Genomic DNA, 16,598 nt, shown 5'->3' on the forward strand with positions numbered 1-16,598 from the left:
CCATAAAGTTGGCAATAATACACATTCCTGGACTCCAAAAAGGCTCCAGAACAATACAACTGAGAAACAACTTGGCTGATTTCAGTGAAAGAGGTGGCTTCAGCCCCAAGGGCTATGGTGAGTTTAAATGACCCAGGAACCAGGGACCTGCCACAAAGCCCCAAGTCCACACCTGAGGATCTATCCTGGATACACACTCTCCCCATGGTCCAGCAAAAAGTGGAATGGTGAAAAACTGCTGATGAGCGAGTCATCCTGTCCCAAAGGCTGGGTCATAAGAGATTAAAAAAAAATACACTGGTCCTCAAACATAGGGACTCGTAGAGTACAGGACCTGTCGCAAGGGCTCAGGTCAAAGTTCAAGATGGTAACCAGACTGTTGAACAGATAGTGACACAATGCCAAGCATGCCAGCTGACAGATGCGGTGAGCACCCCTCCAGCCCAGGGGCCCATCAGCTGGGAACTCGACCAGGTACATACTGGGAAGTAGACGTTACTGAAATCAAACCTGGAAAATTTGGATACAAGTATCTCTTAGTGTTTATAGATCCTTTTTCCAGAATGGACTGAAGCCTTCCCCACCAAACACGATAGAGTCACAGTGGTGGCTAAGAAGCTGATTGAAGAAATCTTGCCTAGGTATGGGTTCTCAGTCATGACAGGGTCAGACAATGTCCCTATTTTCATTTCTCAAGTAAGTCATGGACTAGCTGCTGCACTGGGGACTGATTGGAAACTTCATTGTGCATATAGACCCAGAGCTCAGGGCAGGTAGAAATGATTAATAGAACCGTAAAAAAGATCTTGACTAAATTGGCCTTGTAGACTGGCACTGACTTCACCCTTTTCAGAGTCAGAAATACCCCCTATCAAATGGGTTTGACTCCTTTTGAAATTATGTATGGGCATCCTCCTCCGATGTTTCCTAGCTTACAAACTGACCTGATTGCTGACTTTGATGATCAGGACATGTTCAATGCCATCCAGCAGCTCCAGTCAGTTTGTAAAACCATATGGCCCAAGCTTTGGGCAATTTATGAAGCTGCCTTTGTTCCCTCACAGATTCAGGCCCAGAGACTGGGTTTTTATTCAGAGGCATCACCTAAAATCCCTGAAGCTAAGATGGAAGAGGACCTGCATGGTTGTCCTGACAACACCAACTGCCCTCAAGGTGGAGGGCATCACCTCTTGGATCCATTATTCACAAGCCTGCCTGGAGGTTCCCTTTTCCCTACAAGAGAACTATTGTGGCAAGACTTGGGAGGCATCCAAATATCGCATTAACCCCCTAAATGTCCAGCTTATGCATTGTTCCTGATCCTGTTGATGTTGATGCTGGGTCCCTTTGCTCCTGCTAACAAAGTCAACCCTTACGTACCCATTAAAACTGATTTGCGTTCTTAAGGATGGAGAGGCATACAAAACTCCCTACCAGCCCCATGGAACACATGGTGGCCTGACTTATATTTCTGCTCTCATGACCTGACCCATGTCTACAGAGTAACAGGACAGGTGGAGACCAGGAGGTATGGTTTTTACGTGGGCCCAGGTCACATCAGGAATAGGAAGCAGTGTGGAGGCTTTGAATCCTCTTTCTGCAAAAGTTGGGACTGTGTCACCTCTGGTGACAGGGAATGGAGATGGTCTGTAAGTAGACCAGACTTAGTCACGTTTAAATGCGTAAGACCAATCTGGAATGCTCCCCCTCTTTCTCAGTCTGACAAGCCCTACAGGACAGGTGATTTAGACCATATAAAAATTCCTTTCACTAATCAGGGGAAACAGGACACACAATGGTCATCAGGCCTACACTGGGTGTAATATACTATAGATATGGGGGACATGTCCTGACCACCCTTGTAATTCAGCTTAAGATAGAGCTAATAAAACCAGCAATAATAGGCCCCCAATAAGGCACTGGACCCAAATACTACTCTCCCACCCACAAAGAGACTGGTGCCCCAACAACTGACAATAACCACACTTTCACCTAAAACACAGGCCCCAGATGCTTCAGCTATTACCAAGCCTTTAGTGCCAGAACAGCATCCCTTCCTGGAGCTTCTGACAAATACTTATGGTTCTTAACTCCTCATGACTGAACCTAACCAACTCTTGTTGACTCTGTTATGATGCAACTCCCTCTTATAATGAGGGAATTGATGTCCAGGGCTTTATTCAAGAAGTGGCTAAGTGTGATGAATGTCACTGGCATTCACGACACTCTCTAACCCTGTAACAAGTAACAAGGTAGAGGCTTTGCGTAGGTAAAGTTCCCATTGCCAAGGCTTTTCTTTGCAATTCACCTTATCCCTCCCAACCACTGCAGAGTACCTAGCCCCCACAATAACACCTGGTGGGTGTGCTCCTCGGGTGTAACTCCTTGTGCACTTACTACGGCTCTAAAGAACTCCAGTGGATATTGTGTCCTCATCAGACTGGTATCCTGGCTCCTTTACCATGACTACCAAAGTTTCCTAGATAGAAGGGAGCAGGATGCTGGTCTAACTAGAATAAAAAGGGAGCCCATAAGCACCCTTCACACTCAGTATCCTCTTAGGGGTGAACCTTACAAGGTTGGGAACAGAAACTGCCCCCCTTCTGTCCCAAAGAGAACATTACTCTGCTTTGAGAAAAGCTAGAGATGTTGACATAGAATGCCTAGAGACCTCAATCTCCGACTTGTAGGACTACCTCTCCAAACTGGCTGAAATAGTTTTACAAAACAGAAGGAGACTTGACCTAATCCTTTTGCAGCAGAGAGAGTGTGTGCAGCCCTGGGAGAAGAATGCTGTTTCTATATAGACCATTCAGGACTTTTAACGGATACCATGGCCAAGGTGTGGAGAGGGACTTACAAAGAAAAAGAAAGGGAAGCCAGCCAAAGATGGTTGAATCGTGGTTTAATAGTTCCCACTGGTTGACTACTCTCATCTCCACTCTGACGGGACCCATCATAATTTTGTTGATACTGCTGACTTTTGGATCATGTATACTCAATAGGCTAGTCCAATTTATGAAGGGAAGATTGGGGACCATCCAACTTATGGTGCAGCGCTCTCAGAACTAAAGACCCCTCAGGACAGAAGATACCTGTGAACTAACTATAAGAGACCAATCAACGACAAAAAGGAGGAATTAAGGGACAAAACCAACTCCATTTTGTGCTAGACGCCAAGGTAAATACCAGTGAAGTAGGAAGTTCCCTAGACTGGAGACCAGCTGCTTGAGGTTGATATCATCAGAGTGGAAAATCCCCTAGACTGGAGCCAGACAGTCACCTGTTACCCTTATGCCCATAACAATAGATTTGCTGGTTTTTGCCTTTAAAAATTTTGCATAAGAACAAAGGGGCACCTCCTCTGGCCTCTGCTGTGTTGGTGTGTGAGACAGGTCCCTACTGAGATTTACTACAGGATTAAACCTTGCTTTTGCAATTCGGTGAGTCTGTGTCTCTGGTGGTCCTCTTAGGATCCCTGCGACTCAGGCACTACACTAATAAGATCCATTATTTTGTATAATTAATATGGACTAATGAAAATTGTGTTTAAACATTGGGAAAAGGAGAAAATGCTTAGAAAAATTCAATAGTAAAAATTTAAAAACACATTTTTAAAGGAATATCAGCCTAGAACAAGAAGAGTGGAGTCCTCCCACATGTCTCAAATGCCCATGTAGGCATTCTCATTTGAACAACATCAACAGCATTTGAAGCTGCGCACCAGGCTATGGAGTTAAGCATAATGCTGGAAGTTGATCCTAGGAGCACGTTCTTGCTACCTCCAAGTCTAAAGTTAAGGATTCTAAATAGAATGTGCTGTGAATTACACATGCCATGACAATAACTTAGAAGCCTAAGTGTGCGTCTTTTGAAATAAATTCATCCACTCATCTAAAAGAGCATGAGAGTGTTCCCAATACTGGGAATAGTATTTCATGCTTGTGTCTTTGTAGAAAACTTTCATTTAATGAATGTGGATTTTTTTAAAAAAAAAATGTTACTTTAATTACATCCAAAGACTTTATGATATGCAGGACTTTTAAGGGAGGTCAAAGTAACAATCAGGAATACAACTGACGTACTTGATGTCCTATAGCCTAAGTGGGAAATTACAAGGGTAAAGTTATTCTGCGCTGTTGTTCTACATCTGCCATGGTTATTCAGGAAGAGGTAAATTCCTAGTTTTCTGGTTCACTTTCTCTCTTTTTTTTTTTTAATATTAAGTTCACTTATTATTCTGGTTACTCATCAAATGTTGGTGGGGATTGATTTGCTTCAGCACAGGCAGAACCTTTTGCAAATAAAAGGCCCAGTTACATTCCACAGGGTTACATTCTGGACCTGTCCTTGATGCATGAGCTAGCTTTTTGGAACCTTTTTTCTAGGATGGGATGCCTTGCACAGCCTTGATTGATGGGGAAGATCTTGGTTTTGCCTCAACTGTGTACACCATGTTTTGTCAACTTCCATGGGAGTCCTTACCCCTTCTGAATGGAGAGAGAGGAAGAATGGAAGGTAGGGTACAAGGAAGGAAAGGGAAGAGAGAATGAGGGATGGGTGAAGAGAGAGGAGAAACTGTGGTTAGTATGTAAAATAAACAGATAAATTCATTAATAATTTAAAAAACTGTAAAGACATCTGAAAGAAAAAAAAGCCCCAAATAGCCACACACATAGGACAGTTCTAGGCTCATCTGGTGAGATGAAAGACAGCTTCCCAATAAAGGTTTGGAAGAAATGGCAAGGGTAAAGAAAAGAGAAAGCCCTAGAGGCAGGATTATATTGGGGGTAATGGGAGAACCCAAAAATAAGTCAGCTCGCCTTGAGAATGGATGGCAGAGGCTGGCAAGTCTGAGTCTGAGGCAGACAGAGCCTAGAGACTTAAGAAGCTTGAAGGTCACTTGAAAGACAAACCTTCTTCAATTACAGTAACTTAGAGTCCAAGCCCTACAAAATTTGAAAACAAAGTGAAACTCAGCACAAAGGAATAAACACCTAATTAAAGCTTTTGAATGCCAATTAGTGTTTTGAATTAACAGCACTAAGCAATGCTCACAAAGATTTCAAAGGAATCCAGCTTCCTTCCTTTAAGTGGCAAGTTTTATTCCATTTTTTTAAAATTTCATTTCTTTCTGCCATAACAAACTTATGCTTCCTTGATTCTCCTATTCCTCAAGTGACTCAAAAATTCACCCCATCAATAATTGAAGTGAATAGACTGGAAAAATTTAACAACTATTGCTTAGTGACATGTTCATGTACTAAACTAAAAGAAATGGTTAATAAAGAATATTATGGTGCTAAATATAGACATTGAAAATAGAAATATGCACTTAATAAGCTCTGTTAGGAATATGGATAACAGCAATAACTGGAGGAGTTCCTTAACTTAGTGTACAGCTAGGCTTAAGGCAGAGGTCATCAGTCATCCCCCACTGATGGCTTCTGGCTGAGCCCAAATGAACAAGATTCCCAGTGCCTTAAAATGACTCAAATCACTACACCTTTTAATGAAATAGCATACTATAATTTTTAAATCTCCTTTTCTGCAAGTTGTCAGTAAACCATTTTTAGAATGACTGCGGCCTTTATATGAAGCTGCATCTTTTAAGCTATGCTGACTTTTGCTAGGCAGTAAGATATATAATACTTAGACAAGGTTTTATGATTTTTGTCTTAAAATTTTACATAATGCTCATGGTTAATGTTTTTTTTCCTAGATATATGTATTGCCATTAAATTACCACTAATGTCTTTTCCCTCTGATGTGTGAATGTGGCCATATTCCCCTGGAATTCTATATTCACTAAAAGGATATCTAAGTATTTCAAGTCTTATGCATTCAATTACCCCTTTACCCTTTCATATTCCAGACTTTAAAAGTAATGGTTTCTTTTTCAGAAACTTTGCATTTACTAATCTCTTTTGGAATTCCATAGATACAAATTTACAAACTACATTCAGGCAATACAATCCCTTATTTTGCTAATAGGATATATTGTTTCCATTAAGAAGAAGTTTTGGTAAATATAATACCTTCCTTTAGGATTTCCAAACCATATATTCAGAAAATAAATGCAATATGTGATTTTATTTTTATTTTTTTATTTTATTTTATTTATATGTATTCATGGGATTATGCTATCACTTGCTTAAGTCCTGGAAATTACCCTCAAATTAGGTTTGTGGCTTCCATGTGCGCACAGGTTCATGTGAGAACAGGTGCATGTACCCAAATATATGTACACATAAAACATATACACATAATTCAAAAACACTCACAAATATGCATGCACTGAAAGTAAAATATTTGAAAATGTATGTGATACATATGTGAGGGTGTCATTGATATTTATAACTATGGTCAGGAAAAATGACCAGTGGCACCTGGGTCTATAGACAATCTTGGTTCACATCGCTTTGCCACCAGATTATTCACCTCTCCATATTTCTTTACTAATTCTCACAATCTTATTCTTCTTATTTTAGTGAAAATGCACTTCTTTTGGGTAACATTCTCTTCCTTCTTTTATTATGTCTTCCACTGTTTTATGTTCTACTGAATCCTTAGAGTATGTTAGAGTTGCTTTAAAACAAACATCATGGTTTATAATGAATTTGCATTGTTCCATTAACAATGGTATACTTAATTACAGGTAACAAAATTCCAGTTAAAATGTTGTGATATGGCATGATAATAGACACATTGAACAATATCTGTGTGCATTCTAAAACCAAACATGCGTTATAGATCCCTGCCAAGAGCTTCAAGTTTGGGAAGCAAGGATTTAACTACTTGGTGTGTATTCTTCTCTGTATGCCTGCCTCTGCTTTGTGTTCACTCTTCTGCTGTACATGTTGATGGACAGACACTCTAGTCTCTTTCCTGCTCCAGATTTTGAGAAGCAGAAACAGAATCTCTCTGAGCCAGTTTGAGTCATATGTCAACTCTGGACAGATTACTATAGTTGAAGAGGAATGATGTGGCCATGTTAGAGACATGGCAATTTCTTTGCAGAAAGATGACTTTTAAAAGTCCTATGAGTGTGAAAAGGCTCTACCTGGCAGTGAGTTCAACAGAGGAAACATGCAAGCTTTGTGTACTTACTTGTTTAAGATCCATAAAGAGTACCGGAAAACACATTTTGTGATGAATGAGAATGTGTTGAATTTCTGCATTTTTTTACAACCTGACCCCGTACCAGGAGCATCAGAGACTTTTGATAATTGTTTACTGATTGCACAAATGTATATATGCAAAGAAAGTTGTTTTGATTGACGAAGGAGACAGAGGTTAAGTGAAAAGACAATGACCTTGACAGATAATGAGAAACTTCTGGTCTTATAAAAGTGAGAAGGATGACTCAACCGTGTGTGTGTGTGTGTGTGTGTGTGTGTGTGTGTGTGTGTGTGTATGTGCCAATGCTAATGTACTCATTTTTAGTTTGCCTGTTCAAACTTTTTAAGTCTCACTTCCAAAAAATTAATAAGACTTACATGGTGAGAAGGGCATTAGTTGAACAGATGTTACATTTCTAGTGGTTTTGTCCTGTTAGGATGAAATGAGTTATAGAGCACTGCTTTAAACCCTGTAACCTCACTTAAGAGACATTTGATAATTGTAAGCCTTAATATTTCCCATTTCTTTGGGGAAGACAACTGCATAGTTTCCACCTAGAACAGCCATCGACACTTCTCCTGTGGAGAAAATGCACACCTTAAATACACAAATTTGTGGTTAATACTGAACCTACCAGCTTGATCATGAGACACAGTTTACTCCTGAGGATCCTTTACTCCCTACCAGCTTTATATTCCCTGATTAATTGGTTATAATGTTTTCTCAGAAATCTAATCTTGTGAAAGTGTTAATCCCCATATTCCCATGTAAGACTTTCTTTAAGACATAATCATTTTGTTATCTTTAACCCTCTGGTTACTGCTGCAATTAATAACTAGGATCAAGACATAACTATGTAGAGTAGGAGAGAGGGCACAGCTGATAAAGTTACTTGCTGCCAAACCTGATGACCTGAGTTCAATCCCCAGGACGCACATGGTAGAAAGAACAGGCTCTCACATTGTCCTCTGACTTCTACAAGTACACTGTGGTATAGGTACACACACACACTCACACACACACACACACACACACACACACACACAAAATGAATGAGCAACTAAATTATAACAAGTAACAAAAATGATTTTTAAAGATATAGTTAAATAAAGAGGACAAAAAGATGACTGTGAAGAGCTAGAAAGAAATGGGAAGATGTAACAGAATTAAGAGGAATAAGTCACCTCAAATCTATAAGAGGAAGGAGGTGAACAAGAAGGGGAACTGAAAAATCATCTTCCTTTACCACCTATTTTGTGGCAGACTCCCAGATAACAAATGACAGATGTAATCCTTTCAGTAGGCAAGTTACCTTTTATCTGGATGTGGCAGACAGGGCACTGGAATCTCAGAGGTGCTGAATAGATCGCCCACAAACACAAGTTACTATTTTGATTGCTTCTTAGAAATGAGACAGAAAGAGTAAAAGGAAACGTGATTCAAAACCCAAAGAAATGCTAGTTTAAAAAAAAGGCTCCAAGGAGATGTTGAGATAGAGATGTTACTAAGTTAAACTCATTCATTCATTCATTTTTCTGTTGCCTGGAACTGTATAATTCTGTAATAGTAATTCTAAAAATTGTCTCAAAAGAGACAATTTTCCATGAAAATCTAGTTAGTTGAAATCATTGTAAAACCTAATTTGCCATTTAAGCTGGAGATTTTCTCTCTCAAAAAATATGCACGATTAAACCATTCAGATGAAAAAGATGATAAATGCATTCCCTTTGGTTGCCTCAGTAGCTCTCAGGTCTGTAATGAAAGAAAATGCATATATATATATATATATATATATATATATATATATATGCCTTAAAGATATTGTTAACCTCAAGTGCAGCATGGAAACCTTGCGAGGACCAGGCCCACTCTGAGAATACAGTGAAATCCCTGTTGACATAATTAGGTGTTGCTGTTCAGTGAGCACAGACCCTTCAGCCTCTGTTGTAATAAACCTGTCTAATATTATGCACAATAATTACTGAGCCAGCATCTAAATGAGTGCTCCTTCCTCTTTACCCATACCTGCATGCTTTCTACTTTCAAAATTAATTTCAAATTGTTATTTGAAGTCTAATGACTTATTCTTCAGGATATTTCTCTTCTATGATCCTGGTGACTCTCTTACTCAAGTAGACTATCTACTCATGTCCTCTTTCCTTTATTTAGCTGTCCATTCTTCAAGACTCTAGAAATACATGTTAGAAGTTACATGCTGGCTAAATGACAGATCCATATTTACATTAAGAATTTAGAAAATACAGCCAAAATATAGTTGATTTGGTGTATGGTTCAAATCTGCTCCCTGCCAGAAGACAGAAGCTAAAGCCCTAGAATGAGCTACAACTCTAAAAGTGTCAGACAATGTTGTTTCCCAGGTAGCTACTTTAATTTTTCTTCCTCTACTTCGGGACTCCAATTAAGTTCAAGGAGAGAATGCGTTCAAAAAAGTTCAACTCTCCACAAAACTTAAATATTAGGTGTTAAAAGAAAAACCCACTGGGACAGGTAGGTGAAACATAACTATATGGTGCCTGCCAATTGTGCAAAGCACAACACTCTCCCCCCCACACACTGGAATTAATAGACCACTGTAGTGAATTCTACTGTTCTCTGATTCTTAGAACATAAAACTTCAACATGGCCATCTCAGGTTTTTTTTTTGTTTTGTTTTTTGTTTTTTTTCTTTCCATTATTCCCATGGGTGATCCAAAGTCTTCGGTAAGAGAGCTATGTGTTATACTCAAGTTCTAGGGATGAAAATAACTCTGAAAAGCTGCATATAAACAGTAGTTGGTTTTGCTTTGAAATGAGGACAGTAACATTCTTAAGGTGCAAAAATAATAGGAAAGTACATGCAAATAATGGAAAGTGCTTGGTCACTTACATACCTCTTGACTGGCCCCATCCCCTAGAGAGTATTATCCAACACCCCTAGGTTCATAGTTTCACTAAACAGAGCCAACATTCAATCACCCTGGATTTCCACAGAACCAGTGGAACACCAGTCAACTGCAGCCTGTTTGTATGACTGTGGGCAGCCTGAAGCAGAATGTTACTGATATAGTCACCAGCACTGCCATGAGTTCCAGAACTGTGACAAGGGCTTGTGATTCCTGGTCAAAGGCACGCTATGAAGACAAAAAGTGAAATCATCATTAAATAAAGTATATTGTGTTTGTTGGACTTCTGAAGCCATCTTGTTCTGTGAAACAAACAGTCAACTTACTGTTTCCCAAGATAGGTCAGTTGCTTTCACCACTGTGATCTCTTCTCTCTTCACAAAAAATCTATAATTTTAAATTTAGGCACCTGAACAGGGGTATAACTTTAGCCTATCAAACAGAAACTGACTGCAAGGATGAGTGTGCAAGAAGAATGAGTTGGTAACATAGAAGACATGACTTCTGCTTCCATGGAACTTACATTTTGCTGACAAAGACCTTAAAATATTTTCAAGATGAAACTTGAATAATTGCAGCAACTCCTGCTAGAGCATCATGGAAAAGAGGCACTAAACTACAGTCCTGAGGAACGTAAAAACACTTCCTCAAAGAAAGGATATCAGAGTTGGAACACAGATGTCAGTGCTATTGGTGAGGGATCAATGGTTTGCTTTCTACAGGAGGAATGCATCTGAAAGACCCAGAGGCAGCAGAGAGCATGGGGATTTGGAGAATCAGTAATTCTGCCATGTTGTCGGAGGTTTCTGTCCTGCCTAATCTGGCAATAAACACATAGAAACTATACTATTTGCAATACCGCCAGGCCAATAGTTTAAGTGCATTGCTAGCTAGCTCTTACATCTTAAACCAAGCCATTTCTATTAACCTATGTATAGCCATATGTCTGTGGTTTACCAGCAAATTTCCAGCGCATTTGTCTCTTTTGGGTGGCTACATGGTATCTCACTGACTCTGCCTTCTTTCTCCTCCTCTATCTGCTAAGAACTCCTGCCTTGCCATACCCTGTGCTGCAAAGGCTCAAAGCAGCTTCTTTATTAACTAGTGGTACTCACAGCATACAGAGAGAAATCCCACATCACCTCTACATTTCTGTTCAAATAAAAAGTAAAAAGGATCCGGGTGGTGGTGGCGCATGCCTTTAATCCCAGCACTCGGGAGGCAGAGGTAGGCGGATCTCTGTGAGTTCGAGGCCAGCCTGGTCTACAAGAGCTAGTTCCTGGACAGGAACCAAAAGCTACGGAGAAACCCTGTCTCAAAAATCAAAAGAAAAAAAAAAGTAAAAAGGATGGTTTTAACTTTAACATAGTAAAATTACATATAACAAAACAGTTATCAAGCAAGAATTACAGTTACAATATTTATGTTTACCTCTCATTTATCATAACTAAGGAAAACTATAACTATAACTATAAATTCTTCAACTCCATCAAATACTCCAGAAGGATATAATATTACCTAAGTAAACAGGAAGTGCATTGTAAGTAACTTCAAAAACTCTAGAATTGACAAACATTTCTGCCTGGAGTCACCCAAATTTCTTCTTTCTTATTGGAGCATCAATCACCAGCCTACAGGCCCATAGTATCCAGCAGACTTTTCCATGAAAAAGGAAATTTCAAAGACAGTTCCGCCTATATTGGCAGTTTGTCAGTCACTTTCAGAATGTCTGGCAGACTCTTTCATGTAGCAAGAACTCTGAAGGACTGTCTCACATTTAGCATGTTTAGCAGTCATTTTTCTGTGAGTACTGCATGTCCAGTTTATACAGCGTACTATCAAGCAGTCTAGGCAAGAGCAGTTCCTTGCCCAAATGGTTAACAAACTCCATAAGGAGTCTCCTTGATGCCCATTTTCCTCTTGAAGTAGATTGGTGCTGCTAGGAGCACATATGTCTCATTGTCATGAAAAGTCTTATGTTTTTAAAACATTTTAAATGCCATATTCTGTTAGTCATTGAAAGGCTTGAAGAATATCTATCTAACTGAAATATATCTTTATATGTCCAGAAAACCTAACTTATATGACTACAAACTTGACTACTAAAGATGACTGTCTATTAACCTGTACTTCTTAATTACACATTTTATTTTTAAATGAGCTGCACAAACACAATACCTTAATCAAGAGCAAAAATATACATATAACAAAATTGACCTTAAATTTGTATCAATAAACCAAGATTCATACCAATGCAAATCTCTGTATCATATCCCCCTTTAAATGTAAACAAACATTTCTAAACCATCATTTAGGGAATTTGGGTGTAGTTCTCTCCAAACTGCTTCCTGCTTTTTGTTGGATGAAGTATTTTATTTTAGGGGGTGGTTCACAGAGACCTTTTGTGGGGTCTTGGTCCATCAAACCACATTAGTCTGGAATTAATCCACAGGTTTTCATCCTCTACGGAAACAAAAGAAGAATCTCTTTTCCAAAGCAACATATCCTTAGAACCAAATTTTGAAGACAAGATACCTTTAAAACAGCCCATTTAATAAATTGTCTTTCTTTACTTAGCTCATACACAGTCAAAAAATTCAAAGAAAACACAATAATATTCATAACTCAGACTCTCTGTGTATTTTCCATCTTTACATTTCTTATTTTTTCCCCTTTAGTCTATGACTGTCTCTATTCTGTCTCTTTAAAGAATTTGTTTTAATTTTAAAACCATTTATTTCTTTTTATAACTGTCTATATTCTTATTCTTTTTTATCTTAACCCTACATATGTTTATCCAATACTGAGACCCACACAGAGGTCTTTTTTTTTTTATCTGAATTTGTGTTTATTGCATATCTGTAATCCTTTTCTGATTAGGACCACTTCTTAAAATAACAAGCAGTGTGACTAGGACTAATGCTGCTTTTCATTTTGGCTCCGCCCAGTCCAACATGGCAGAGGTTTGTTCATTGCCTCTGAAACTGCCAGGTAAGAGCCGTCCTCACCATCTCAACTCTGGGTAGCACTGTGAAGCATATAAACCCATTTTATCTGAATAATACCTAAATCTGCCATACAGCACACCAGCTGCCTGGAAATATAACTGTGTATGACAGCAGGAATCCACCATGTTCTCCTCCCTGTGTCATTCTTAGTAGATCTGATCCCAACACTTGCCCAGGCAGGGGACACTGAGCAATAGGCATAGATAGTTTCAGCTACTTTTTCCTGACCCCAAGTAGGCACAAACGCATCCGGACCTGAAGTGGGTAGTAGGTATTAGCCCCAAATGATTCAGACCATGTTAATGTGCCAATCTGTTGGGACAGGCTCCTCATTTGCTTCCCGGATACCCAGACCCCTGAAATAATCAGACAGAAATCCGTATTAATTGCAATACTGTTAGGCCAATAGCTTAAGCATATTTTTGGCTAACTTATATCTTAAATTAACCCATTTCTATTAATTTGTATATCACCACATGGCTGTGGCTTATCATCAAAGTTCCACTGTGCATGTCTCCTGCAGATAACTACATGGCTTCTCTCCCACTCTGCCTACTCTCTCCTTTTCTATCTGCTTCAATCTCCCACCTTGCCCTGTTCTGCTAAGCCACAGATTGAAACAGCTTTATTCATTAACCAATAAAAGCAACACATAGACAGAAAGACAGGACTTCCCACACTACCACAAAGTCTGGTGGACAGAAAAGATGAAGCAAGTGGACGTCCATGGGAAGCTGCAGACAGAAAGCAAGAGCCATGTCTGTTGTAATAGGAGAGGTGGGGCTGCGTTCCTGGCACCCGGCCGCCTGCATGGCTAGCTTTATACCCGAAATAATTACATGGAAACTGTATTCTTTTAAACACTTCTTGGCCCATTAACTCTAGCCCTTACAGGCTAATTCTCATATCCCGATCAACCCATCTCTAATAATCTGTGTAGCATCAGTCTTACCAGGAAAGATTCAGCATGTCTGACCTGGTGGCTTGCTTCATGGTGTCTGCCCAGGAGAGGGAAGCATGGCCTCAGTCTGAGGCGTCTTACCTCACTTCCTCTTCCTCCCAGCATTCTGTTCTGTTTACTCCACCCACCTATGTTCTAAGCTATGAGGCCAAGCAGTTTCTTTATTACTTAACCAATGAAATCAACAGATTGATATATGACACTCCCACATCACATGTCCCACAGTGCCCACTGTCAAGGTCATGTGGATTTTGTATTTCAAATTGTTATTCAAAGGGACATTGCTTGTATTGTTTTTCAAGCACAAAAGAATAAGGTTTTTTTTTAAGTATGCTTTCTAGATGATGAGGTTTCTTTGTGACAGTTGACTGTCAGGAAAAGCTCCAAGTCTTCAATAGCTTATAAATTATATGGATGAGTTGCCTATGGCCTAAATTCTAGCATTTTGAGAAATGTTCTTCCACTAAGATGTCATTAGACATGAGTCAGATAATTGTTTCTCTTCTAACTGCTGTAGAATGTTAAATAATCCCCATGGCACACTAAAGAACTAAATGGGCTAGCCAAAAGACACAAAAATATTTTTCAGATTCAAACTCCTTATTCATACATTGGAGCAAATCTGCTTCCTCCTATAGGGTTGCAAAGTAACTACCTGAACTACTCAGAAACCTTCAGGAGTCATTATTATAGAACTACCATATTTATGCATAGCCTTTATGTGAGACGAGAAAACAGCCCCAAGGTCCTAGACAGCTGTAATCATAAATGCGGACTTAAATCAAGCCCCATTATTATACCATCTGTATATCTAATATTTCATGATAGATGTACAGAAGTTCAATAAGCCACTTAAGAATTTCAACTGGGAAATAAGTGTCTAAACCCAATAGCTAGTTCTGAATCTAATTGCATGAAATGAAGATAGGACTGCTCCAAGATTGGTTGAGGAAGATATTATTGTAGATATGAGAAAGAGTACAGCCAGAGGAATTTAGAAGTCATCAAAACAAGGCTAGAAGGAGTGTGGGGAGGCAGATGTGTTGTGACAAGATCTGGAGAGAGAGGAAGAGAATAGACAAGGGGGCAAGTCGACCAAGAGAGCTCTAAGAGAACCAAATGAGCCTGTGGTAGAAATGGCAGTGTTATATGGGAAAAAGAAGCTGGAAGAAGAAAAGAGTTTAGGGTACTAGGTGGAAGTGAGAAGAAATGCCACAGGTACTGAATGAGTCTAGAGGCCTGTCTGCTCTTTGGTATGCCAATAGGCATCACAGTTAGCCATTTGCCCCAGTTCTTTGGTACTTGACACTGATATGAGGCCTGCTCAGAAGCACAGGCTGTACCTATCTCTCAAACACTGTGTCTCTACTTCCCACCTTTGAATCCCATTCATCAATACCCTATGTATCCAAAGTAGTGAGATGCATTCTCATGAACATGCAGTAAACTGTGCAAGTGATTCCTGTGTAGTATAGGAATACAGTCAGCAGTTGAACTGCTGGAGTTATCCAGAGACCAGGATCTGAGCCTTTTGAGTGATCTTATGTAAGTGGTCATTAGTACTAACAAGGGAAGTTTCATACTAGATAGTGTTTCAAGGTTTTTTTTTTCCTTTGCCAAGGATGTATTTTTTAATTCTTATATTTTAATTTTATTATTAAATGTTTTTGTTTATTCTTTGAAAATTTCATAACTATGTACAATGTATCTTGTCTAAATCATCACCCAACTAGGTCTAAACCTATTTCTTTCTCCATAAAATCTATATAGTTTATCAATCATGTATATGTTTCTTTATATATTATATAAGCAAAAATAAATTTTGAGTTAGATGATAAAAATGGTGGTAAATGGCTATGTCCCTACAACAGATTAAAAGATACTGCAGATCTCCATATGACATTTCAAGTCCTGCCTGTTGGCTGACTTCAGAAAAAGTTTTGGATCACAATTACACATATCTGTTTACTGTTGTCTATGGCTGCTTTTCCATGGCTACTTCTAGGAGCACTTGCTGCAGAACCTTCACAGACAAACCCCAAAATGTTTAACTTGTCCACATCATTCTTCCAAATGTAGTGAGACTTGTATAGGTGAGAATGAGGTCAGAGGAGAAAGCCAAGAGCATGCATTAGGCGTAGGAAACCAAGAGAGGCAAATATTGTTGCAATAGATGCAATCAGAACAGAGAATGTGCTAATTCCTGAGGAGAGTGCAGCGAGGAACTGTGCATACCCGAGCAGCAACCAGAACAATACAAGGTAGCAGTGACATCAGAGAGAAACGTGTAGCCAGGAACAATAGGCAGTATTCAGGAGGAAAGGATTTGCTAAAGGTCAGAGCTGTAGGAAGGAGGGGAGCTGGTATATTTAGAGACATAAAGAAGTCATGAGTTTAAGGTTTGTCAAGAAATAGACTACAGTTAAGAGATTAGGTAGTATCAGAAGAATGAGTAATGGAACAGAGGAGTTAGGAACCAGGGTGCAATGTGAAAATAGAACGCAATCAGGAGATCTACTGTTGTCATAGACTATAGTACAGCGAGGGTGCAAGATGTGTATACAAGGAAGGGGGGTAAAAGGAAGAACGGTAGATAGATACGGG

At 39.3% G+C, this 16,598-nt stretch overlaps 1 pseudogene; it reads right to left on the minus strand.

Annotated features, from left to right (window-relative positions):
* Nucleotides 1-1,463: 1,463 nt before the first annotated feature.
* Nucleotides 1,464-16,598, minus strand: part of LOC121432334 — a 101,991-nt pseudogene continuing 86,856 nt past the window's right edge.

Source organism: Microtus oregoni, unplaced genomic scaffold (genome assembly GCF_018167655.1).
Source record: "Microtus oregoni isolate MIOR12 unplaced genomic scaffold, Mior012 000034F_ref0000314, whole genome shotgun sequence".
NCBI classification, from domain to species: domain Eukaryota; kingdom Metazoa; phylum Chordata; class Mammalia; order Rodentia; family Cricetidae; genus Microtus; species Microtus oregoni.